Here is a 25,963-nt window from a genome sequence, read left to right on the forward strand (position 1 = left end):
TTACACCTCCCAAACGTGGTAGGGAAGTCCCAAGGGACACCCTACCTGGTACTGCAGCAGCCTCTAAAACTGGATTTCAGCAAGGGCTAGTGCTCCTGCCTGGGGACACACTTGGATGGAGGTAGGAAGGAAGGGGACAACAAGGATGGTGTTGTTGTCTCCAGGTTCCTATACACTGAAGAACTTTTAGGATTACTGGACCTCCTTTTGGGGTGAATTGGTGTGTGTAAGGCACTCGGGGCATGCTCCAAGCATGCACTGCTTCTCCATTTTTATGGCTTGAACCTTTCGAAGGGAACAGGATCTTCAAGCACAAGGGCATTTCCCTGAATGCTACCCCATCTTCAGAGACCAAGTCTCCAGGTTGCACCTTGTGAAGACTGTGTTCAGTGTTCTCAGACCACTTGGCTCTTCCCAGGGTTTAACATTTCTGTAGGCTTCAAACCTCTGTGCAAATCTGAATTTAACCTGCAAGCACATAACTTTGCTTAAAGTCCACCAGAGGCTGAACCCTGAGCACAGGCAGCCTCTGGCACATCCATGGGCATCTGCAAGATTTCAGAGGGAGGACCCAGTTCTGCCCAAAGGGCAGAAAAAGTCAGAAAAAGTCAGAGAGTGAAAGATGAGATCTTTTCTCTTTTATTCCTTAGGACACAAAGAGTTATTTATTTAAAAGACTGGCTTAGCATTATTGTAATTTGTTTCACAATGGGTGCCTGGATGTTCCAGACTGGATCAGGGATCTCTTGTTCTAAGCACTAATCTTAACAGTATGACTGTAAGTTCATTTAATACCTGGGTTTATCTGCCTGACTGCCTGATGTTTTTTTTTTTTTTCTTATAAGATAAATTTACATTTCAGAGTCCATTCACATGTGCTAACCTAGTTATGAGCCAGTTTCGCTCTTCATGAACTTCCTGCCTACAGGCATTTTTTGTAAATTGCTGTAATATGATAACTGGAAATCCTTTTTACTATCTCAAAACAGGAAATAAACATCCTGTTGTGAGAAGAGAATTAGAATTATGCATGATACTTCTTTTGTAATTTACTCAACTTGATAGCATATATTATGTAGGAAAGACTTTCAGGGCATTAAAGCAAAGATGACCAGCCATAAATCAACTTCTAAGAGAAAGTATGCTGAATCCCTGTTGACTAGCACTTAGATCATTCTTGTTCAGTTTGAGTGTTGGTAATCTTTTGCTTTAAGGCTAAAGGAGAATTAATGAGAAAACATTTAGAAATTCAGCAGATTTTTGGGTCTGCATTTTGCTGATCTTCAGGTGAATGCTTGAATGGTTTGGACTTTTTGTCACATACTGCTTTATGTTTAGAAGGTGTTTCTTTAAATGTCACAAGTGTCTGCCTGCAGAATGCACCTGGGGTAGTCTTTTGTGAGATGATGTCCCTTTTCAGCAGTGGGCAGAAATCTGAGGTCTTGAGGTATGTATTCTGCTTTTCTTCCTTGCGTTCTGTGACTGATGTAAATAGAGTTCCTCTTCTCGGTTTTCCTAAATCTGTATTTTTTTTTCTCTGTTGGAATAATTGATATGTAATGTCTCTTTCTCAAGAGAACCTTTTCCTTTTCACTTAAATTATTCTTAGTTGCATATATTAATGCAAGATATTGCTGGAGATCTTATGAAGGTTTTATTTTAGTTGTCAATAAGAATTTTAAAGAATTGCTTCTCATTTTACACATCTCACTGATCAAGTTAGTGATGAATTTCCATTTAAAAGAGTAAAAAGCCAGGCACCTTAGTATAATTTCTGAAAAGTATCTTGATGATGATTTGTGACAGAGGAATGTTACGATATCTCTAAGTTACGTAACATCAGAGAAACTATACTAATGTCAATGTTTGGATTTCTGCTGTCATTACTGAGATATCTTTGATATCTCCTCCAAAACATTAGGGCAAATAATCTTTTATGATATTCATTCTGGAGTGATGCTATATGATTATTTATGAATTTGGAGTTCCTTGCTATACTAATCATAATATTATGAGAGAAATAATTCCAGTTTTGGCATCCATTTATAAACACTGTTCAAATGTTTAAGTGCTTGCAACAGCTGTAGGATGGATTTTTTGGACTCCTTCTTTCTATGCGTGGTCTTGTTTTTATGTTTTAGATAGTTTAGTATAAATGGTTTTTAGAACAATGACAGTGCACTTAAACAAGGTGATCTTTAAACCTGAAAAGGGGATTATTGGTCTGACTTTATTCAGATGGTGCTGGCCAAATCAGATCGGAGCTTTTTTTTTTTTTCAGGTAAAAGCTGAGGTTTTTCTTAAAATCGACTTTTTTTTTTTTTTTTTTTTTTTTTCTTTTTCATTTTAAGAATACAATTTCAGTGTTTCACTCAGGCTCATTTTCTGAGAAGTGGCTGGTGGTTAAAGGATAGGTCTATGAGTCAGATATGGTACTTTGATCCGATGTCTCCTTTTGAGTCATTCAACTTTGTATGCCCTGACAGGCAATCACATCTCTGCTCCACCACACACCAAGCTGGCCCCACAGTGCTGGGGCAGATGTGTGAATTTGGTGCTAAACCCGTACAACTCTATCCTGCCTCTTAGCATGGCTGATTACAAACTTATAACCACAGCTCTGATTACACAAGCCATGTACTAAAAGCTTCTCTCTCCAAAATTTGCAAGACACATCCTACATACCTCAGGGAGCTGGAGCTCTGGGAATGAATGCTTCACAGGAAGGAGATAATGATGAGTTATCTCCCCACTCTATTACCAAAGGGAGTGGGTCTGGGCATTCATATGGTTCCCAAGGCAACCAAGCAATATTGACTTTATCATCCTTTGATGATTTGCCTATTGCCACAGCTGGGAACCCAGATTACTCCACAGTCCCCATGGCAGTAGGGTCTCACTGCTGCACATGAGTGCAAAACACACTTGAACTGATCAAGAACCACAGCTGGGCCACTTTGGGCTTATTACCTTGGACTTGTGCCTACAGAGCTCCTGGGCTGGGGTTGGTTCCTGTCTATCCAGCTCAGGAGACAAGCAAAGCAGATGTATAACTGTCAGCACCTGTAGGTCCCTAGCTCTGAAATCAGGCAAGCTACCAACATCTTCCTTCCTGCACTCACTTGTGAAAGAGGTTTCTTACACATTAGGAAGCTGTGATTCCTAGTCTTTATTTGCTTAATCTGTGCTTTGACGTATTTTTCAATCATATTCAGAAATGACTGCAATCACTACATGCTGGCATCTTTAAAAGTGGTTAAAGAAGAAGTGTCTCTGCCTTGAGAGTTTTCTGATAAGGCCCCAGTTCTGCATCTTGATGCAAGAGGGCATGCCCTAACGTCTCTCTGGAACGTCAGACTTGTTCTTCCTTGCGTATGTTTGTCATTTTAAATAACAAAGTATTGTCAGCAGAAGTTTGTTTTGCTCTTTGTATAAGCATATAAATGAACACTCCCTTTGAGCTCAGTGGGGTTGAGGTTTCGTTTGTGTAGTTAAGAACTCTAAGGAGGTTCTGTATCTTAGCTAGCATGCGTAATGTCACTCTAGAGGTGTAATTGAGTTTTGGTATTTTCTTGATATTAAAAATGTTCTGGTGTGCTTTGGATTTATTGGTTACAGCTATTTACACAGTGGCCATTTTTGTCACCACAATCAGCTCGGTCTGAGATGAGCTTTTGCAGTGTGGAGGCTGCTGAAATCAGTTGCTGATCGGAAATCCCTGTAGCTTCTGCACACATCTGGATAGACAAAGGGGTGAGCTTTCTCTCTTACTCTGAATTTCTCTGAATTAATGCTATTTCATTTTCACTTTTGTACCCTTTTGCAGATGTTGGAACCTTTTTTCCTCCATCTCTCACACCCATTGTTAATGGGATGTATGTTCACACTGTCCACCTCATCTTTTCTAGCTTTAATGCTGAGAAAGAAATGACATCCTCCACCATCACCATAAGTACTAGCAGGAGAAAGTGCTGGTTTCTTTCCATGGAAGTACAGAGCAATCCTAGTCATTCAGCAAGCTGATTATGCAGAGAATCAGTTTTATTTCTTGAAAATAGTTAGTGTGACATCTCAGCGATGTAAATGAGTGTGGCAACATTGACTCAAAAGGAGCAATGCGGTTTGATTCCATCTTAGGGTCTGGTCCTTGTACTCGGTTGGTAAAGGCTATTCAAATACTTACATAGTAATAACGTTAAGGGATGTGCACAAAGTCTAATACAGAATTTGTTGACTTCCCCTAGGAAGCCCCCTTTTTTTCCCAACTCACAACAAGTTTCAACGCTCATTTTGTCTCAAATACTGGATTGAGAAAACAAATGTCATTTCATTTTTTTTCTTCTTGTGAAGTGCTTAAAAAAGGCTTGTCTGCGTAAGCACTGCTACTCACTGTTGCGTGAGATCAAAGCTGCTCATCTGCATGGCACATGTCCTGCAATGTAGGAGGCTGCTGGATGTTAGTTTGCTCACTGAATAGAAAAGCCCTGAGATTTTGCAAGAGGAGGGCGTGAGTCTCCTTGGTGGAATCAGAAAGGGGATCTGCTGCTGCTGGTTCCAAGCAGCTATTACATGCATCAGCGGTATGACTGAAGTTTTAGGAAGGACCCAGCTTCACCTCATTTCTTCTATAAGGACAGAAAATGCTTCACTAACATACATAATCCACATTGTGGATCACAGGCTAAATACTGATTGATTCACTTAACAAAATATTCTTTAATTCCAAGAATGCAAAGAAATGCAGATTTGGGTACAATGGACAGTCAAGAGGCCAAGTTTCAGTTGGCTTTATATGAGGAAAGGCATAGACAAATCCATAATTCTGTTTTCCATATAATGGACTCAAACATACATGTATCAGCTTCCAAAGGGTCAGTTTCACAAAGCAAAGAACTGTTATGAGTCCCTAGACCAGAGGAATAAACAAGTAAGCAGTAAAATGAGAAAGGGTGCAGATAGCTAGCACCACAATTTTAAGGCAAAAAAAAAAAAAAGTGGTGGAAAATTGATTAGGGAAGGAAAATGATACAAGTAGAAATGTGTAGGCAGAACAAAAGGAATTTTACAGGGATTCAGGTATAAAGCCTATCCTAGACATGGTATTAATCCATTTATTAGCTGGTAGAAATCTCAATAATAATGCAGAAAAAGCAGAATTGTCCAATCAATATTTCTGTTCAGTATTTGGGGAAAAGCCAGATGACTCCAGACAGGAAGATGATGAAATGCTCTCCATTCTACCAGTAGCTAAGGGAATGTGTTAAACAGCAGATACTAAAGTTAGATACATTAAAATTAGTGGGTCTGGATAATTTGCATCCAAGATTTTAAGATCGATAGTCAAGGAGCACTACAGACCATTAATTTTGATTTTTAACAAGCCATGGAGCATTGGGGATGTTCCAGAGGACTACAAGAAAGCTAATGTTGTGCCAATATTTAAAAAAGGTAAATGCAGTGACCCGAGTAATTATAGGCCTGTCAGCCTGCCTTCGATCCCAGGCAAAATAATGGAACGGCTGATATGGTGCTTGAGTAATAAGGAATTAAAAGAAGGTGATAGAATTAATGACAGTCAGGATGGTTCTTGTCAAACTAACTTGATATCATTTTAAATCAGATTTCAGATGGGGTGATTTAATTTACAGTTTTGATGCAATAGATTTGGCTTTCTGTAAGATGTTTGTGAGGCTTGACATTTTGATTATTCATATAGAGGCCAGCTCTGCAAATAGTGATTAAAGAGAGAAGTTAGGAGGAGCCTAGACATCTGAATCTAAAACTGCAATCCTGAAGGTTCAGCTCCGTGGCTGCCCAGAACTGCTTAATCTCCTTGGTTTTCAGCTGGACAAGTTTCCTAGGCAACTGAGGTTCTGCTTATGTGCACTCCCAGAAGACACCTCAATCCTGACAGGGTTGAGTGGTTCGGTATCAATGTCATAACTATACATTTGTCTGCCTGTTTCCCATATAGAGCTTGGTCCAAAGAGCATGCTCATGGCACACTTGAAGGATCAGCCTGTGCACAAAATGCAAAAGCAGATGTAGCCTTGTTTTAACACATGACCATGGAAAAGGCTTTTTATTCAATTACTTGGTGGTTAGAACACTCACTTGCCCAGATTAGAAAAACTGTTGAACAGATTTCAAATCCACTTATCTCACTGGATCTCACCAATCTACGGTGATGATAGAGCAATGAGGGCCTGAATACACATTAACAGGAGCAACAGTCCTGGCCAGAGTTGAGTTACAGTCACAATGGCTCTCATTGTGAAGTGCAATGAATCTTGAATATAAATTCTGAAAAGAAAAAAAGAAAAAAAAAAAAGCAAGCTGTGTCAAGAAGGAAAGCGAAGAACATCATGTAACTGCTCCAGGATTATCCTAGAAGTGCAAATAAGGATAAGAAGTTTATCCAGGGTCCATTTATAGTCAATATGGGCACCGTCGGGGCTGTTTTATCCTATCCCAAGACAGATATCCAGGACCTTTGGGATGAATTCCTGTATTTATTTTCCCCTTTCTCTCTGTTATAGATGGATAGGTTAGGTTACATGCAGAGTTAAAGTCAGGAAAAAGAAGTCCCACCTTAAATATATACAAACAGATCAGAGAGGGCTCTTGAGTTCAGCAAGGATAACAGCCAAAGTTGGAAGCATCATTATAGCAGTGAGAAAAAAAAAATCTAGAAAATATCAAGCAAGAAATACAGCCCCATCTTTTATCAGTGAATGGTACTGATCAGTTTTTTACCAAAAACTACACTGGATTTGTGGTTGTTTTTGTTTTTGTTTAGGTTTTGTTTTTACATTCAGTGTATATATATACATATATATTCAGTATATATATATATATTTCTTCTAAAATCTGTCTGTGTGTCTATTGCAGCTGCTTAAACAGGAATTAATTCTGGGAGCTCCCAGGACTTGTCTTGTCTAAGGGGTCATGACCAGATGATCACTGTGGTTCCCTCTGGTCTTAAAAGATCCAGCAAAAAGCGCTGAGGACAAACAGACTGAAAACCCAAGCCCATGCAGTAAGATGCTTTCTGTGCCCAGAAAAGCAGATAATCTAAATAGACAAGACAGACTGGAGTGAGAAAAAGGATGTGTTATCTCTCTTTCACAGATGGGAAACAGAGGCACAGGGAGATTAAATGATTTACACAAGGTTTGTGTCAGAGCCAGGAATGGGAGCCAGATCTCCTGAATTTTGTGTCACTACCTTAACAAGAAGGTCATCTTTTTTTTTCTTTTTTTTTTTTCTCTTACTACAGCATTGAGATGAAAAGGCCTGTACATAAAATTGTACCATTGCTTACAGAGTAATCTCATAAATGATGGAAATCCTATACAAGTAGTGTACATCTGGTATTCCAATTTGTCTTCTTCTCTCAGACTGACTCCTCTTTCCTTCAGCTTTCCTTTTATCCTCCCTTTCCTTTGTCTTCACTGTCTGTTGCAAAGGACACTGGTGTCAATTATAATAGAAGAAAGCACCACTGTCTGATTGCTGGGCACAAAAACAGCATATTCTGACCATCTAACCTTTCAAAGTACAATAAAAAATGTACCAGGCATACCTGGGCATGTATCTTTTAAGACTGGGTTTGTAAACACAGAGGAAAAAAAAAAAAAAAAAAAGAAACAGAAAGGATGTTTGAGATTTGCCTGTCTTATTACAGCCAAATCTGAGTATGTTTTCAAGGGAGTCAGAGTTGACCTCTATGGGGTCTGCTTAGCTGAGTTGGCTAGGTTCAATGATGTCTAAATCCTTAAGCCTTTCTTTCCTCTATCTTCTCATTTCACATGTGATTTTGGCCTCCTTTTCTAAGCCCCTTTGGGTAAAACCATTCCCTTTTTCATACTGATAGCCAGATCCTGAGATGGGACAGTACCTTGGGCAAAGCCTGTAAACACCCATCCTGTTTCTGTGGCAACTCTGAAAGTATTGGTTCCTCTCTTGGTCTATGAAATTATTGCAATAAGGTCTTTCACCAACACCTCAAAATCTTGCCAGTTTGCAAGAGGCAGAAAGTTAAGCATGTAATAACATTGCCCATGCACAGAAGAGAAGAATATCCAAGAGTGTGTCAAAACACTTGCGTTGTGCCTACACACCACGGAGGGTCAGCCATGGCTGGACAGGGGAGGACAGTTTGCCCAGGGCCCAGTGCTTGGAGAGGTTAGAGAGGGCCCCAGCTAACTGCCTAATGATACACAAAAGGTCACAACCTCCACCTTTGCCCTTGGCCCCCTGGAGCCACCTCTGTGGCACGGGAGACAATGCTCAGCCAACATCAGTGCTTGGCGCTTCATTTTGGACAGGCAAGCAAAGGCCGTGGCAGCAGGAATTCGTGTCGAGCATGCCACAGACAGCACGGTGGAGCCTTGTGTGTGTGTGTATGGCAAAGGTGACCCCGGATGAATGTAGCTTTGGGCTCTGATGTTTCATAAAAAAATTCTGGGCAAAGCTCAGAGCACCCGAACCTCTTTCCAGCCAGCTGTGTGCTGGGAATAGGTTCCCAGAATCAGGTTATCCTGCTGGCCTCTCTATTAAGGGAGGCATAAAGGATAGTGCTGGGAGAATTACAATGCCATTTTATGGAAAGATCAATGGCATGTCCGCAGCTAGAATGCTGTTTTTAGGTAAGGGTAGTTTCACCTCATAAAAGATTATATGGCTGACATATTTTTAAGTCCGGAGAAGAGTAACAAAATGCGTGATGAAGAGGTGCGGAAACACTTTGAGATAAAGATATGAACGATTGAGTAGTGGAAGGTGGCAAGTAAGAGATGTCAGCGCAGTATATAAAATAATAGATGGTACAGAGGGGTCATCTGGTCACTCCTGTGTACCCTCTCTTGTAATAAATATCGGGCAGACACTTGGAAATAAAAGCAACAGGTTTAAATCTGAAACAGTAAATGCTTTTTTAACACAGTGTCTCTGCCGTGGCCTTGAGAAAATACGGAGGCAAAGAGCGGAGCAGGATTAACAAATGTTGGACATTGCAATCAATATCAGCTACATCTACAGTTAAACTACCCAGGGTAAAAGTTAATCTATTAATTCATATTTTAATGTAATATTATGTTAATGACTCAAACCTATGCTTCAGGGCTTGCGAAAATGAGTGCTTCCTGCTTGTAGGGAAATCTGGCTGCCGGGCACATTTCTGGATGGGCATTTGTCCTTTGCAGGGGGGGGTCTTCTGCATTTGTTCCTGGCGAGTGGCAGAGGCAGGATTTCAAGCTAGCTGGACGTCTGATCTGATCCACTCTGGCATCTGACGCTGGCTCAGCCGAGCTCCCGGGGCGCTGCCCGAGGCCGGCCCCGCTGGTATTTCTGCTGCCAAACTGGAACTTGCAAAACCTGGGCTCGGCTTGGCGGTGGCGAGCGTGGCGTGTTCAGGCAGCTTTGAGGTTTCACCCAAATTGCCCGCCCTGCCCTGGAAGACACCACCTGTGCTAAACTAGCCCTAGGCAGGAAATGGAAGAACAAATCAGACCTAATTCAATTAAAAAAAAAAAAAAAGGCCTTAAAACAAACTGTGCATAGTCTTCTCTGCACGCCATCTGCATAGGAACAGGGGGGATGTGCTGGATGCATACTGTGATTCAAATGGAAGTGAGAGTAAATTGAAGGCTGATATATATCAGTGCTGAGGGCAGGATTTAGACAAGTGAACAGTTGTTCCTACAACAAAAACAGATAATGTTGTCAAGTTTGTTCCCTAACCAAAGGATTCAATCAAACGCTCACCAGACTCTAGCTAAATCTCCACAACCTTTATTGCTTCCTGTACACTCACTTAAATCTTGCCTAACCCCTTCCTGTCCCAGTGCTGGTTTCCTTCTTCCTCCCTGGGGTGGTATTAGCGTCTGCCCACTAAACCATGTCAGCAGGTGAAATTTATAGATGGGCTACAGCCAGCTATTTATCATCATTTTTGTAATTTCCGTCCTCATTTCTTATTAAATGCAATAACCTTTTGGGCACTTTAAACATGAAATCCATTGCCATATCCAAGATTGTTTCTCCTTCTAGCACGTGAACAACATGGCAACTCACTGCCACATGGCACTGCTGCAGGCACTTAAAGGTGCTTAGGAACCTTTTTTTAGAAAAAATAAAATAATAAAATTCACCACAGACTTGACTGAGGGCTTTTACAGGCTTTGAAAATAGGTCATTCCCCTTAACAAGTCCCTTTATTGAGATAAGCATTCACAGTCACAAGGAGAAATAGTAATGAGCATTTCCTCCAAGCACTTGGAAACCACAGAGAGCTTGTGCCATCCATCATCAAGCGTGGATCTCCAGGAAGTAGCACGCACACTGCATTGCTTCCTTATGCTTGGTGTCCCAATCCTCATGTCCTCCATTCACATTTTCTTTCTAGCAAGCAACAAACACAGCTTTTTAAAAAAGATTTCTTAGGAAGACAAGCAAATGTTCACTCAGAAAGGTGTTGCCTTATGCTCACACACCTTAGCAAGCAAAATGATCACGTGTGGGGTGCATTTTCCCTGTTCCCAAGCACACCAAGGCCCTGTGCCAGCAAGGAGCAAGCACATCATTGCTGGTGAGCAGCTCCACCCGTGACTGCAGGGCAGAGTCACCTCTGTGAGACTGATGGCTTGGAAAGTCCACTCCCTGTGGATATCTCCATTGCTTACTCTGACTCTGCGGCTCTCTTCTAGAGTGGATAACATAAGCTGACACCTGGGTGTGACAGGAAGATTGATTTGTATGTAAGAGATTACTCGTGAATAAATAAAATTAAAAAAAAAAAAAAAGAAACAACTCTGAGGATAATAGAAGGAATTTACTGGGGAATTACATGGGAGGTACACTTAGCTCACCAGGTGGCAACATTATTTTTTCTCTGTTTTTCACTTCTTAATGTTAGCCTTTAACTGGCAGAAAGAACGAAAGAAATGGGAACTATCCCAGGTGTTACAAGCAGAAAAAGGGCAGTTTCAGAGAGAGTTTGCTCTTGCTTCATTGACAAGATAGACTAGAAGAAAGGGCTGCAGGGACTGTGCAAGAGATAAATACGTTGGGTGAGTTTTATTTCAAAGATTCTTGCAGCCAAATGAGGAGTCTAAGAGTGAAAAGCACACATTGATATCAATATATGAGACGGTGTGCCCTTAAACACGAAGCAATGCCAGTGTGTTGGTTTGCTAGCAGGCCTCAGAAAAATCGAGCAAAAGCACTCCGCTTCCCCAGTGTAGACATGTTCTTGTCTTTGGACACACTTCTCATTTCCCTTGGCAAACCCAGGGAGGCTTGAACTTTCAGTGCCAGTTTATGCCCCCTCCCCAGCACATGCCATGTTACTGGAGCCAGCAGAGCCTTCAGTTTAAGCCAGATTGTATCCTGCCTGTTCGCTCTGCCAGCACACAGGGTCTGGAGACCATACAGGACTGCACGCTGGCTGGTGGCTGTCTTCACAGGGCACATAGCTTGCAAGGAAGCTGGGCAAACCTGTCCAAGCAGCCAGCTCCGCACTGTCCTTTAAACATGGAATTTAAATATTTCAACAAAAGAACTACTATGAGCCTTAAACCTGGCTCAACTTTTGATTCATTTCCTTCTTTGCTTCAGTCACTTCCAAACCCTGCGTTCTCTGGCCTTAAAGTCAAATGGGGCTGCAGTGAACAGGAACTGTAAAATTTATCCCCTCAGCAACTGCTTAAATCTCATTTCTAATCCTCTAAACTCCTTGGTTCAAGGTAGTTTAAATTGTTATAAATATCTTGGTGGTGGATTATACTGCTTAATTGCTACTAAGGGAATAATAATATTATGTGTATGTGCATACATAATATAATGTACATACAGAGACAGAGGCACAGACAGAAAATCATCCTGGCAAAGAAGGTATTAAATAATAGTTTAAACTACTCAGGATTTGGGAAAGCCTGTTAAAGGGATTAGAAACTAAATCCAAAACTGGACAAGGGGTAAAGGCAATAATTTCCACTGATGGCAATGGTAGAAATACCCTATTTCCTTCTCTTTCTATACCTATATTTTCTTTATATGGGAGAACATGATCTTTCCTATTAAGTTAACCTCATTAATGTAAAGAATACTTACATTTGAGGAAGCATACACACTACTCTCCCAAGAAGGGAGGCAGAATGTCCATTGGTAGTATATCTTTCTTTAGGAGGAAATAGTTTCCCTTCATCAAAACATCAGAGTTGTAAGTCCAGCTGTCATAAACAAAATAATAGAAACCCGAGAAAAAGTACATAAATATTGACTAAATATAACCTCTTAAATGTGAGTAGTCCTGCTGAGTTGCTTGTGACCAATGCACTTGTGCAGATGCTGAGACAACTGGTGCCAAAGTCTTTGTCCTGGAAATGTGGTGTCAAATATAAAGCCTCTAGAGAAAGTAGTTGTGATAGTAACCCTTCCTGAGAGTGGGAGAGAAGGAGTTTATTAAGATTTTAATTTTTAAAACATTCATAATAAGAAATATTATGACAGGTGTTCCTATAAACTTGATTCTCCTGTGCATGTTTGTCATAGCAAATGTCTGCACTTCATTTTTGCTCTTCTTCTGCTCTGTCCTGCTCATGAAATGCTGCAAATGCATTCTCCTGCAAGCAGCTCTGGTTGCTTGTGTTGACCTCAGACATGGGCTGGTGTCTGCCAGAGTTCAAGGAACCAGCTCCAGAACACAAATACAAAGTGTTCTAAGGAACTGATTTCAAAATAACTTTACTGAAATGTTAATTACTGAATATAATAGCTCAAGCCAAACACATATTGCATAAAAGAAGTAAATACTTATAGAAAGTAATAGAAATAAAAATACTTAATGGAAAGAAAGTAATCTCAATATTGAACATTTCAAAATGGTAAGAAAATGCAATAGTTGTATGTGCTTTAAGAAATAGCCCATGTGAGAGCTAGTTCTTACTCAAATTTCATTCACCATGCAGAAGCAAGGGTCTCATTGCACCTGTAAGTTTGAACTCAAGAACACAGCTTCAGTTCAAGAAGAACTGTGCCCTAGGCTATCTCCTGCCTTTTATCATCTAAAATAAAGCTGCATTATTACAAATACTATAATTGGGTGTACTTAGTCTATTACACTCTTTCTAGGCACATGAGATCTGTTTTTTAGCTTAGTGTTTATACTCTGTGATTAAACCAGTTTGGTCTTGTTCTGTGGTAAGAACAAGGATCTTCTGTCTGGAAGGTAAAATACACAATCCTTGTACCACCTCTTGCCTGTTGTTTTGGTTCATCTTCACTCGATATCTCTTGATCCCAGCCTGACTAAAAGCCTTAATCTATTAAACACTGTATGGAAAGGTCTATAGAGCATTAATGTAATTGAAACCATTTAGCTTTCTTGGTATACATTTCCTATGTATTCTTCAGACTTGAAGTACTCTTTCTATCCTGTGTTTGTACTACACCCTGGAGACTGGCTTTGGTGCATGTTTTGTTCTGCTTGGATCTGGCCAAAGATCCACACCTGTGTGTAGCAAAGCCAGCGTAACACACATAGAGCCACATGTGCTTGTGAGCATGCTAAGGCCAAGGTTGGATGTTGTCTGGTGTGATCTGTGAATGTGGCAGTGTGGACTGTGGTCCAGTTGCTCCTAATGTAGCTGAGAGAAACAAATCTGACTGCTGTACTTGAGATCAGTTTTTAAAGAGCTTGCAATAAAAACAAGCACCTCTCTGCAAAGCTAAAAGTTCACCTTGTACACAGAATCTCTTGAGACTGTTATTTGGCTTAGATATACTAAGATTTTTAATATTTTATGCCTTAATTCAACAAAATGAGCTTAAACACAGCTGGGAATTACTTATGTAGCTTGCTGAACAGGAATCTGCAAGTACTTTAGAGCAGGTCCGTGGAATAACTGGGTGTCCTGCAAGCAAGGGGAAGCAGGTGCCCACCTCCCCAGAAGTAGCGCCGCCCAGGCCCTTGTCTCAATGGCTATGTTGTTTCCATCATGCATGAAGAGACTTGCACTCTTAGCATGACTCTCTAACCATATACACTAAAGTAAAGAAGAGCCTGAAGGGCAGCCACCATGTAAAATAAAGCAGTTTTAGATAGCTACCAAGCTGAGGGAAATTGGTTCGACTGGCTTACTAGGTGCTCATTAGGAAAGGGAGGAGACAAGGCTTACAGTACTGGACCTTTTTCCCTATTGCTTAATTGCACTTATTGATAAAATGCAAATGGTTTGAATGCTTTGTACTTTTTTATGGGGAGCGGATTTTTTCCTTGTTTTCTGCCAACCTCTGGCCTTGACCGTGCATGAGACATTTGAAGGAAGAAACATTTAGTTTAGCTGTTTCATCATTACAATCTTGTTCTATTGATCTCTTCCCATTGCTGTGTTTACTAATTTCTTGACATACACAAAGTGTGTTCCTTTTTTTTTTTTTTTTTTTTTTTTTTAATAAGGGAAGCTAGCAGTTCTTCCCATTCTAGAGGGAGGAAAACTGAGGCACAGATGTGGGAACTGGCCAAGAGTTTGAAGAGTTTGTTGGAAGAACTGGAACATAAATCTAGTAGTTACTATATGCCATCATAAAGCCTAGAAGAATTTAAAGCAGTTTCCAACCTTTCCTCTCCCCTAAATAAAACACAAGTAAATAATGTCCTCAATGAGTATAATTGAACCTAAGATAAGGACAGATCAGAATATTGTCCCTGAAAAAAATGACTGACTCATGTGTTATCAAACTGTGTATTAAAAAAAAGAAAGACAAAAAAAAAAAAAAAAAGAACACAACCAAATTTGTGATATGCACTACAGAAGCAATATCTTCAGTGGGGCTGCTTGAAGATGCTTGAAGAGCCCATCCTGCTGCTTGGAGAGGTCTGGCTATGTAGAAAGCAAGTGCACATCAATTTATATCCAAACAGAGCATAGATGGAGTCTGTCTATGCTCCAGCTTGGGATTTTGGGCTGAAAGGAGGGAAAAAAAGGAGAAACACCGACGGTTGTGCAAAGAAGAAATAATGTTTGTGTGGAAGAAGTGATCTCCAGAGGAAGATACAAGGTAGAAAAAATCATTAGAAGAAAATAAGCTGTATAGGAGGCCAGATGCAATAGTTGTGGTAAGGACCACACAGGCAAAGCAGAAAAATTGGCACATGAAGAGTCAGAGCAGACATTGCCCAGTGTTGCTTCTGTAGTTAAGACTGCTGAAAGGTTATCAAGATGTTTTCAAAGGACTGGGATATCTTCCAAGCCCATTTCACCTTGAAATAGAGACAGTGATTCAGCCAGGATGGCATCTGCATCACTGCGTAACCACTGCACCAGGAGAGAAAAAGAAGACAGCCAAAGAAGTGAATGGAAAGAAATGGCACCAGCACTGCGGTCACAGCATCCCCGGGCAGGTACCTGGCCTGGGAGCCAGCCTCGACACGGACAAACACTTTATTCTCATAAGCCTGAGCAACCTCATCAAAGTACAACAAACTGCTCGTTACCAAGTGCCTGCAATGAAAGACACGTTACCTGACTTGGCAGAAGCAAAAATAGCCTCAACACTTGGTGCCAAAGATAAATATTGGCTAAAGCTATTGGATAAAGAAAGCAACTCACTACATCTTGGACACCAGCAGGTAGCTACAGATGGTGGAATATGCTGTTTTGGATGAAGCCTGCAGTGGAAGAATACCTCTGCTGCCAACAAGATGCGCTAACAGGACTCACAGGGATCAGAGGTGTGGATGATGGCATTCTGCAGCATAGACGCAGAGACACCAAAACGGAAACAGTCATAGATCACAATCTCATTTGTTTGCTGTGAACAGCCAAGAAAATAAATCCGTATTTAAATACTAATAACAGTCTTATCCACAATAAAAACAATATTGTAGGTAGCTGCAGCATCAGACCCAGGACACTCAGATCATGGCAATGCAAGTGACATGCAGGCTGAACACGCCTGTCCGGGCTGGCCAGCAGTTGTGTGGCATGGCAGAAATAGAAGTGATGCTATAAGGTGGTGAGAATGTGTTGGGTGGTGAGAATGTGTTGTCCTTCCATGGGAGTGGAGCAAAGTCGGAAAGGACTTCCCAAAGCAGCCCACCTAAACTGCCCCATACTGGTACCACTTAGATGGAGGGCCTGTGGAACTACTGCGTGCCACCAGAATTAAACAGTTCGTCTCAGCAGCTGAGTAGTTTCAAGTCCAAAATTTATTTTCAGGGATTTTTTTTTTTTTTAATTTTACCTAGGGATGAAATCTCAGTCATACCAGGCCATACCAGGTCACATTGGGTCTTCCCGAATCACAAACCAGAGCAGCTAGGAAACCTATTAAAATTCCCAACTGTGGCTTTAAGAAGGTTCAAGAAGCAAAAAGCGCAGTAAGCCAGCCTTGAACTCTAAAGGAACTCTGTCTCTAGTATCAGTCCCTATAACACTCAGTGTCAAGATGCATCTCCATGCCATTGCCTGTGGCTAGCAGCAGTAGACAGAGGAAAGGAGAAGAAAGAAAAGATGTGCACAAACAATGTGGTCCATCACAACAGACAAACCAAAGACCTTCCGCATCAGTATCCACAGATGCATTTACAGGTACAGCGTCCCTTGGGACACATGAGGCACTTGGAGGCAAGCTGCATGGATCAGGCTGTGAAGGCCTGCTTTGGGGAAGATAGTGGGGAATGGGCTTCTCTGTCACTGCCACCAAAATTCTGTGAAGTTTTATAGATAGGCTGGATTCAGTGCTATGTGCACTCTGCTGAGTTTTGATCAGCCAAACGTCAAAAGCATGCAGGCTGTTAAGTGATCAACTACAGTTCCAAGGCATAAACCGTTCACCCCACTCTTTCCCCATACCGAAGGGAAGAATCATTTTAGGCATGGTTGTTTGGTTACAGTTCTCACATACAGACTTCAGAGGGGTATACTGGTGAGCTAAATCCATAAGCAAGTAAAGACAGTGATGTTTAATTTTCTACTGGGACGTGGGAGATCAGTGACTCACTAGGTGGTCAAAGAAAGTCTTTTTACCCCTCCAAGCCTTCATTTCCCATTTGGGGAAGAACTGCTGCAATATTTGCTGATGTAAAATGTGCTACTTGCAACTGGGCATTATCATCATCTCAAATTAATGTGACAAATGGAATGCTGTGATAAACAGCTTCATCGTCCCCGAGTAGGGAGCACAACAGCGTGATTGTGTGGGAACTGTGAGAACGCAGCACATGACCAGAATCATGTATAGGCAACTGCAGTATAGGCAAAGGGAAGAAGAAAGCCTGAATGTCACCCTGTTTTGGAGTTCTCTCCCCTTACGCATGAACACCGAATAATAAGGTTGGCTGTGATTTAAACCAACCCAAAGAACAATTCCTTATCTCTTTCCATCTGGAATTTCATTTCCTGGGCATCTCACATCACGTTATATGCGTTTTTCAGGATCAAAAGTCACATTGAGACAACTCTAATTCCTATCACACAGTAATTGTTTTTATCTGGGATAGCGCTCAGGTATCCACATTAAATTATTTGCATTTTTCGTTAATCGCTGATGTTTTCCAGCAGGAAACGTGCCAGCTGCTTACGTGACTGGGCGAGCTCAGGGGCCGTGCACGCAGCACGGCAGCGTGCCAGTTGTCTGGGTGGCTACTTTCCACAAGGGAATGAGTCACTGCAGCAGTTACCACTGCTCCACCCCTGATATTGGTTTCTAATATCCTACGCTGGAAGGAGGCCAAGAATCCTGCAGGACTCAGGTTTGGGTCTGGGCTCCTCTCCCGTTTCCTTCCTTTGATGGCAGCTATGTATTTCCTGCGCTACACTCCCTTTCCTCCCCAGTTCTGTATGGAGGCTGCCATTACGCAGCTCTGACAGAATGGGTCACCAAGCAATGCTCAGCATTACCACTGTCATGCCACTCATTTGTGTGTTTGCAGAACCAGACTCATTACACAGTGATTTTTAATTGCTGTGGTGCTGTTTTACAAACATCACGCAAGACCATAGCACGTCAAAGCTACAGCAGGCCAGAGAGGCCTTGCTCTTGTCAGTGTGCCCTGTCTGCAGCAAATCCTTGACTGACACACAGCGGCAGGAAGACTCCGGGCTGCCTTTTGCAAGTTCTGTGTCTGCTGTGAGTCAGCGCTCCCTTGAAGCCTTCCTCACACCCATCGGCAGTGCCTCCCCCTCAGCGCGGCAGCTTCAACGTGAAGCAAGCACTTTGGTGGAGGCGTCCCCACTGGTGCCATGTCAGCGGGGCAGGGAGCCACCGCAGGCCTTGTGGGGCAGGCTGGCACTTGCTGCTGGTGCACACCAGCGTCGCAGTGCTTCTCCTGGCCCACGTGCATGCTCAGCAGCCTGTGACGGGACCAAAAGTCTAAACGGATGCATTAGGAAAGTGAACGGGAACCTGAGTTCTCCAAGGGTTGCTGTTTCATTATTTCTGCTCATAAAGCTTCCTGAGAAGTGTGAACATTTCCTGCTTTTAGACAGGCTCTTAATTCACGCCACATTAGGCTTGACCTTAGCTCCCACCAGCCACTTTCCCTCTGCCTCCCTCCTTCCCCAAACCTGCTCCTGCACTCTGCATGGCCCCTATTAGTATGGCACCAGGTGGCTGTGCCCTGCACCAGCCCCCCAAATCCATCTGTTGATGGCACACGGTGATGGCTCATTGCCCCTGCACACATGGTAGTAGGTGTCCCACATCTGCAGCTGAAGGAGAAACTCAAGTAGCTCCATTGCATGGAGCAGTGGGAGGTGTTCATAGATCCTCAACCTCTCATCCAAGATGTGCTTCAGCCTGTTCATCCCCTCCCTCCTCAGATATAGGTCCTTCCCTGACCCATCAAGGTCTGACCCATCCTTGCTGCTCCTGCTTATCCCCATTTCTGAGATCCTGGGCTAAGAGTTCTCCATGGCCATAGTTCCTCTCACACACAAGAAGTCCAACAAACCATTTTAGTTTTTATTTCTTTATTTTCTGTTTTGCAGTGTGTTGCCCAAATCCTTTATGAGTGACAAATTTGTAATATTGATAGCAAGTTTTTCAGGATATCATACAAGCATCACACGCTGGCGATTACAATCTGGTTCCCTGAAAGGCTGTCATTACATATATTGCCAATTTGATTTTTTTAACAACAAATTTACATGAAGGAGTATTTTTAGTTTAAAGAAATTGTATTTCTATTTACAGTCTAGGAAACAGATGTCTTTAAAAATCTAACAGAATTATTTGCAACAGCTGGTTTAGCTTATGAAGCTGCTAGCTGTAGAGAGAGTGCTCTCTGAGACAGTGATTTTATACTTCAGAGCACTAGTAATCTGTTTGTCCTTGCTTAACTTCTTCTATGCCATGCCCTGGTTCACATTTGGAGCTATATTTTATCTCCGAGTTCCTATTATTTCTTATAGGTTAGCAAAACATACGACCTATGACATCGCAGCAGTAAAGAAAGTAGGCACATGTGATTTTTCTCTTTAGTTTTCATATCTCAGTTCTCTGGCCATTCAATTTAGTTTCCCAGGTGCTGACAGCTGGTAATGCTCTTAACTGCTCTCCCCTGTTGGTAAGTTATGGATATTTCCTAACTGACGTTTAATTGTATAACTTTACTTCACTCGAAATGCCAAAGGTCTCAGGAACCCATTCCTCCTCTAGGCTGATTATGGCACTGAAGATAATACTGTTTGCGGACGGTGAACCTAAACCACTGCTGAGTGTCTTCTAAGACAGACTGACATTTATTGCATTCCTTATTACAACATGACTGTCCAGAGCTGGCCTGGAGGACACGAAACTCTGATTTTTAGGTTACTTCTTCCATGTTTATAAAAGCAAGTGTCAAAAAAAAGATGTTTGAGTTTATCACTGATGCTCAAAGAAAGGACTGTAGGAATGAGAAGTTCAACTGAAGTTGTGCAGGTACCTACAGTCCATGTACCCCAGCTGTCCTGCTGCCCTGGTGAACGGTGACATCGGTGATACCACATCTCCTCAGGCTCCCAACCTCTGGAAGTAACCTGGCCAATGGACCCACTGGCCCCAGGACTCCTTTGTGAGAAGGTGCCAGGTCCATGCACACCGCCTGCAGGACCTCAGTTAGGCTATGCACCAGTGTTATTCAGCACCAACCTTTCAGACCCTTGTTGGGAACTAGGAGCCCAAATGCCTTTTGAAGCTGCCACGAAACCTGTCCATGGCTTTGCTCAATGGGTGAAATGTGCTTTCTCTTCCTCCCCCAGGGGTAAACTGAGGGTAAACAATGGGGGTGATAAACTGAGGGTAATGAACACTAAAATAATGGTGAAATGTTCCCATGCTGTTGCAACAGAGGCTGCAGTGGGGAGGGCAGGACTGACTGATGTCCTCATAGAAGGATGAACTCACTTTGCCTAATTCTGTGACTATTGAATAATTCTGCAGTCACAGCAAGCAGGAGTAAGACAGAGGGAGAAAACTCAACAAAAAAACTAATACAACATCCCTTTTATTGTGTCCCCACCCTCTATTCATAACTTTTGTCAACCTGGGAATATCTAACCTGTGCCTGGCAGTGCCAGTTTGGGTGGATGAGGCTGCTTTTCCCTAGCAGAGACTGGAGGGAAGTTTGTTATGGGAACCACTCTAAACAGAGTCCACCAGTTTCACTGCAAAAGAAAAAAATGTTTGTCAAAACTTGACCTCATTTTATAAATCCTCAGCAAGTTGGCCAGGATTCATCTTCTTTATTGTTGTTACTTTTCAGCCTTCACAAGGCTCCTCAGTCCCCTGCAGCTGCCAACTGACTGCTGCCTATTCAGCAGCCGATGGGAAAAGAGTCGGGCCGTTTCAGCCCAAGGGGAGAAGGTGCTGCAAACCTCCCCGAGCAGCTGGCGCAGCTTTGCTGCTTGCTAGAGAAGCCCAGAGGGGAAAGGGCCAGGGAGGATGAACCTCCCCAGCTGCCTTACATGAGGCTGCTGTAATGCACAGGAAGAGCAGTGATGTGAAGGCTGCAGACGTGCTGTGGTGGAAGAGAGGACCCCCGTGCATTGGGGACCTGAATCCTTTGCATGCACCGAATCCCCTGCCTTCTTACAGACAGCCTCCTGGACAGATGAAAAACTGAACTGGTGTAATGCAGAGCCAGTCGTGAGGCACTAGGAAGAAGCAGGCAAGTTTTTCTGGCCCGCTTGGACAGTATAGACAGCTGGCTGCTAGTTACCATTAGCATTTCTGTAGGAACAATGCAGTTTGAAGAGGTCCTTGTCCTTCCCAGTGCATTCCCTCCCTCCTTTCCCTGCTGCAGTTGACTGTCCCCTCCCCCAGTGATGCTAAGGCAGCTGTTTCTGAAGTCTCAAACAGATCAGTGGGTTTTTTCTCTTGTTGCTAATACCGGCCATTTCACTAATTTAGTTTAAAGGGAATCAGCACACTTAGGAGTGATAAATGGAAGGGAGGAGAGAGAGTAACAAATAGCTGTGAGTGAGAAAAGGCAGGGACCTCCTTTGGCAGCTTTGCCATTAGATAATTGTAGTGTGGAACAGCACCTTCAGATGACCACTAAGAAATGCAACTGCATTTGGGCCCTGGCTCCAAAAACCATGTAGGAATGTGATTCACTGTTGATCTGTTGCTTAATTCTCAGTAAATAGTCAAGCAAGCACATGTCCGAGACAGCCACTGGCTGGTGATGTGCTGCCAAACTGGGGCTTAGAGAGGAGAAAAGCAAATATACCTAGCTCTGGAGTGATGAGAAACCTATTTAAAATAGGCAATGCAATACTTTCAGCAGAACCAAGATATACACCCCACGCATCCCTTCTGCAGGTAATGTTGTGGTGCAGTGTTTTGCTGAATTTCCTGTGGTTTGTGCTCTAACACTCATCTCTAGTATTGAGTATACACACGTAGTTAGTCTTCTTGCTTCTGTTTAGCTGCCAAACTCTCACTCTTGCAAGAGCTTTGTGGGCCTGTTTCTGATTTATTCCACTGAGTCGTTTCACTTTCTTTAGTGAGGTTTCTCTTGATTTCTGCTGGTGAAGTGGAACTGAACTATAGATCTAGGTGCACAGGAAAATGTATACTGGAATTGCTTCAGATACTACACGGTGCTAACGTACTTTTGCTGAATATCCTGATTGCTTAAGGATTACCTGATTAAACTTATGATTTAAATAATGTGTGTCTTGATAGACAGGGTCACATTTATGTAGCCTGAAGTGCCACCTAGAGTCTTCCTTCATGTATCTTTTATAACATTGCTTCTAGTGCTGTTTGAAGGTCACAAGCTGGATAGTGGGGGCAAGATGAGCAAGCGATCATGAGTGGTTTAAGAGAAAATGAGGTAACTGGGATGAATACAATGTCTTCACTGGAAAAGCCCCATTTTCTGTTCCCTCTCCCTTGCCAAAACCTTTCTCTCAAACAGATGTGGGCAGGCATTGGGGTCAAATGGAAAGGACCATGGGGCACAACAGCTGTGGGGACTCCTTTGGGCACTCAGGTCAGCAACTGGATCCAGCCATGGCCAGTGCCTGGGTCCAGCCTGTGCCTCTAGGCGCTCTATTTTTTCCCCTCCAAAAGACCTGTGTCCTGGAATAAAATTAGCCAGCTAAGAAAGCTGAAGCGACATTTAAATCCCCTCTCTGGGGACACCATGTGCTGTGCAAGCTTTTCCACCCCTGACACCTCCTCCCCACCTGGTCTCACTAGATGCAGACAGGAGGTGTGTTCATAGCCCTCCCTTTCCCACCCATCCCCATGCAAAGCCAACCTCAGGTCTCTGTCCTTGCTCAGGGCAAGCACATGGGACTAGCTGAGGTAGGGCTTCTTATCCTGATTTGTTTTTCCTGCTGGTGTAGGTAGCTTCCCCCTGTGTGCTTCTGGACATCAGGCATTTCACAGAACCACAGAATGGCTGAGGTTAGGAGGGACCTTCTGGAGGTCATCTGGTCCAATTCCAGCGGAGGCACCTATAGCAGGTTACCCAGGACCAAGTCCAGATGGCTTCTGAAGATCTCTCCCTTTTCCTTTTCCTTTCCTTTTTCCTCTCTTCCTTCCTTTCCTTTTTCCTCCCTTCCCTTTTCCTTTCTCCTGTGTCTACTGAATTTGCATGTTAAATTTGACAGATCTTTCTGAGACCTGCAAATCCTGCCACTGAAAGTGAGCGCCTGTGGTTCTTGAAAGGGAAAATGCCCCCTCTTTTATGGTTTTCTAAGACATGGTAATCGTGATATCACTCTGTGGGAATACTTGAATTCATAGGAGGAATGAATATGTCCATAGCTGTGTGAAAAAAGACATATACCCCCAAATTTCCCATATATAATATGGGAATCTGATTTAGTTTGTAGCTATATTGAGAATAAAAGCTTTCTCTTCACCTAACAGAATCAATCGGCCCATAGTGGGTCTTTATTCTCATTTAAATTAAGGGCTATTCCATACCGAAAATGCACTAATGTAACTAAATTGATTTCTAACTTGATTTTAGTTAAATGGGTGTAGTTCCCTATGGGGATACACTTAAATCAGTCGAAGAGAGGATAAATTATGCATCTTTGTATATTTCTTTGTGATTTATCTCAATTAGGTTGTAAAGGGGTCTCACAGTGCCCAAAGCTCCAACCGCACCTAAAAACAAACACGAACCTCGCATCTTATCGTGGAAATAAGCTGAGTGGCAGCACACAGGTCTGATTCTCCGGGGCGCTTAGCAACTCTTGGGAAGGGCTGGATGCTCTTAACTCCTGTCATTGAGCACTGAAGGTGTTTGGTGCCTCACAAGTGTTCAGTACTTCTCGAGATCAGGCCCCGCATTGTGTGTGCTTCCCCCTCCCCATATTTCCTCGCCTATAATTACCTCCCCCCACCAGGCACAGCCTTGGCTCTGAAGCACCCTCATTGCTCTGAGAGCCGAGGCTAAGTGCAACCCTCTGTGCATTGAGGATCCCAGCTGATTCGGAGGGAGGCTTTTTTCTTATTGGGCTCCTCCACCGTCGCAGGGGAGCTTGTCTTCCCTGAAGGGAGAAAAGAGCAGAAAAATGAAAGAGAGAGATTTCCCTAGCAAAGGAAAAGAAGCCATGCTGGGCTTGGAAACAGAATGATTTACAACCTAGCGTGCAGCCGGCACTGGGGAATGCCTCCCGGCTCAGCCCGCTTTCGGCTGGGTTTCGCTGCCTCTCTGAGCATCCTGGGCACAGCGCTTGGTTTTGCGGTTTTTCTTTGCTCCCAAGCAGAAAGCTGCTGCCTGTTCCCTTCCCAGTGCCTGCTGCTGAAAAGGACAAGAAAAGGGGGAAACCTTCAAACCAGAGGCTCTGGCCTCTACATGCCGGGGTTCTTACCTCCAGGGGGTACTACATGCTGCGTTATAGGGGCAGCAGCTCTTCAATCCATTCACACTCAGCATTCCTGCAAACCGCGGTGCTTAAAAATAAATCAATGTTATATTATTTTAATTGTTTTTAAAATGGATGGATTGTAAAGCCACACAGGCCAAACTGCGTGTAACCTCTTGAAAAGAAGCAGAAAGGGGGGGGATGACATTCGCCATCACTCAAGGATATGGATTCTGAAATTTCTTTGTCTAATTTATGGGAGAATATATGCCAATATCTAAGTTTGGTAGACTTCTGACCTTTTGCCATTGACAAAGGCTGTAGACAGGTCTGACATACAGTGGGGTAATGGAAATATAAGCAATGGGTTCCAGGGTAGAGGCCAGAAAGCTTTGAGGCTGTGGTCATTCTTCCAGGAATGACATGCAGGCTTGATTGACCAGAAATGTCTCTGAGAAAGTGAGAGACCCGAAGAGGTCAATTCCCTCTCTTCAATGGCTCTGGCTATTTTCTCTAAATTAAAAAGAAAAATGGGACACTCTAGTCCTTTGTGTAATTTTATAGCCTAAGGAATATTTCCTAGGCTTACTCTGCTGTGTGCGTTATAAAGCAGGATGGGGTATAAGCTCCTGAATTTTCACTCTGGTGGTTTTTTTCCTCCTGTTCATTTCTATTTACTGTATGATATTGACTTCTAACTGTTCTTCATATTTTAGGCTTTTTATAAATTGAGGATTTTATAATAAACCAATGGAATCTTAATGTCAGTGTTTGCTAGCACTGTAGGCACATGTACTATTATAGGCACATGTACTATCATACAGATGCATTTCCTTCCTTCCTTCCTTCCTTCCTTCCTTCCTTCCTTCCTTCCTTCCTTCCTTCCTTCCTTCCTTCCTTCCTTCCTTCCTTCCTTCCTTCCTTCCTTCCTTCCTTCCTTCCTTCCTTCCTTCCTTCCTTCCTTCCTTCCTTCCCTCCTTCCTTCCTTCCACTCTCCCTTCCTCCCTTCCTTCTTTCACACAGCCAGTTACAATTTTTTGTATATATTTTTCCACGCTTTCTTTAAACCTTTGAACACAGGGAGGTTCCCAATCACCTCCATGTAACATCAGAGTAAATGTACCCAGTGAAAGATGCTGCAGAACTAAATGCCAGTGGAAACACCAGAAAGGTGCTTTTGGCTCTGGGTGTAGAGGACACCATTGTATTGACTCATATGGTGACTGCAGTCCTCTCCTCTCCTCCTCTCCTCTCCTCTCCTCTCCTCTCCTCTCCTCTCCTCCTCTCCTCTCCTCTCCTCTCCTCTCCTCTCCTCTCCTCTCCTCTCCTCTCCTCTCCTCTCCTCTCCTCTCCTCTCCTCTCCTCTCCTCTCCTCTCCTCTCCTCTCCTCTCCTCTCCTCTCCTCTCCTCTCCTCTCCTCTCCTCTCCTCTCCTCTCCTCTCCTCTCCTCTCCTCTCCTCTCCTCTCCTCTCCTCTCCTCTCCTCTCCTCTCCTCTCCTCTCCTCTCCTCTCCTCTCCTCTCCTCTCCTCTCCTCTCCTCTCCTCTCCTCTCCTCTCCTCTCCTCTCCTCTCCTCTCCTCTCCTCTCCTCTCCTCTCCTCTCCTCTCCTCTCCTCTCCTCTCCTCTCCTCTCCCTCACCA

The 25,963-nt window shown here is 43.0% G+C and overlaps 1 long non-coding RNA gene across 1 annotated transcript in view; it reads left to right on the top strand.

Moving 5' to 3' along the window:
- Positions 1-971: 971 nt before the first annotated feature.
- The window catches only part of LOC308188694, a 30,610-nt gene continuing 5,618 nt past the window's right edge, over positions 972-25,963 (top strand). The window contains exons 1-2 of the long non-coding RNA XR_013945702.1: positions 972-1,447; positions 3,619-3,753. This is a non-coding gene — a long non-coding RNA (uncharacterized lncRNA). The remainder of the gene's footprint in view (positions 1,448-3,618; positions 3,754-25,963) is intronic.

Source organism: Anser brachyrhynchus (genome assembly GCF_964034855.1).
Source record: "Anser brachyrhynchus genome assembly, chromosome: 2".
Lineage (NCBI taxonomy): Eukaryota > Metazoa > Chordata > Aves > Anseriformes > Anatidae > Anser > Anser brachyrhynchus.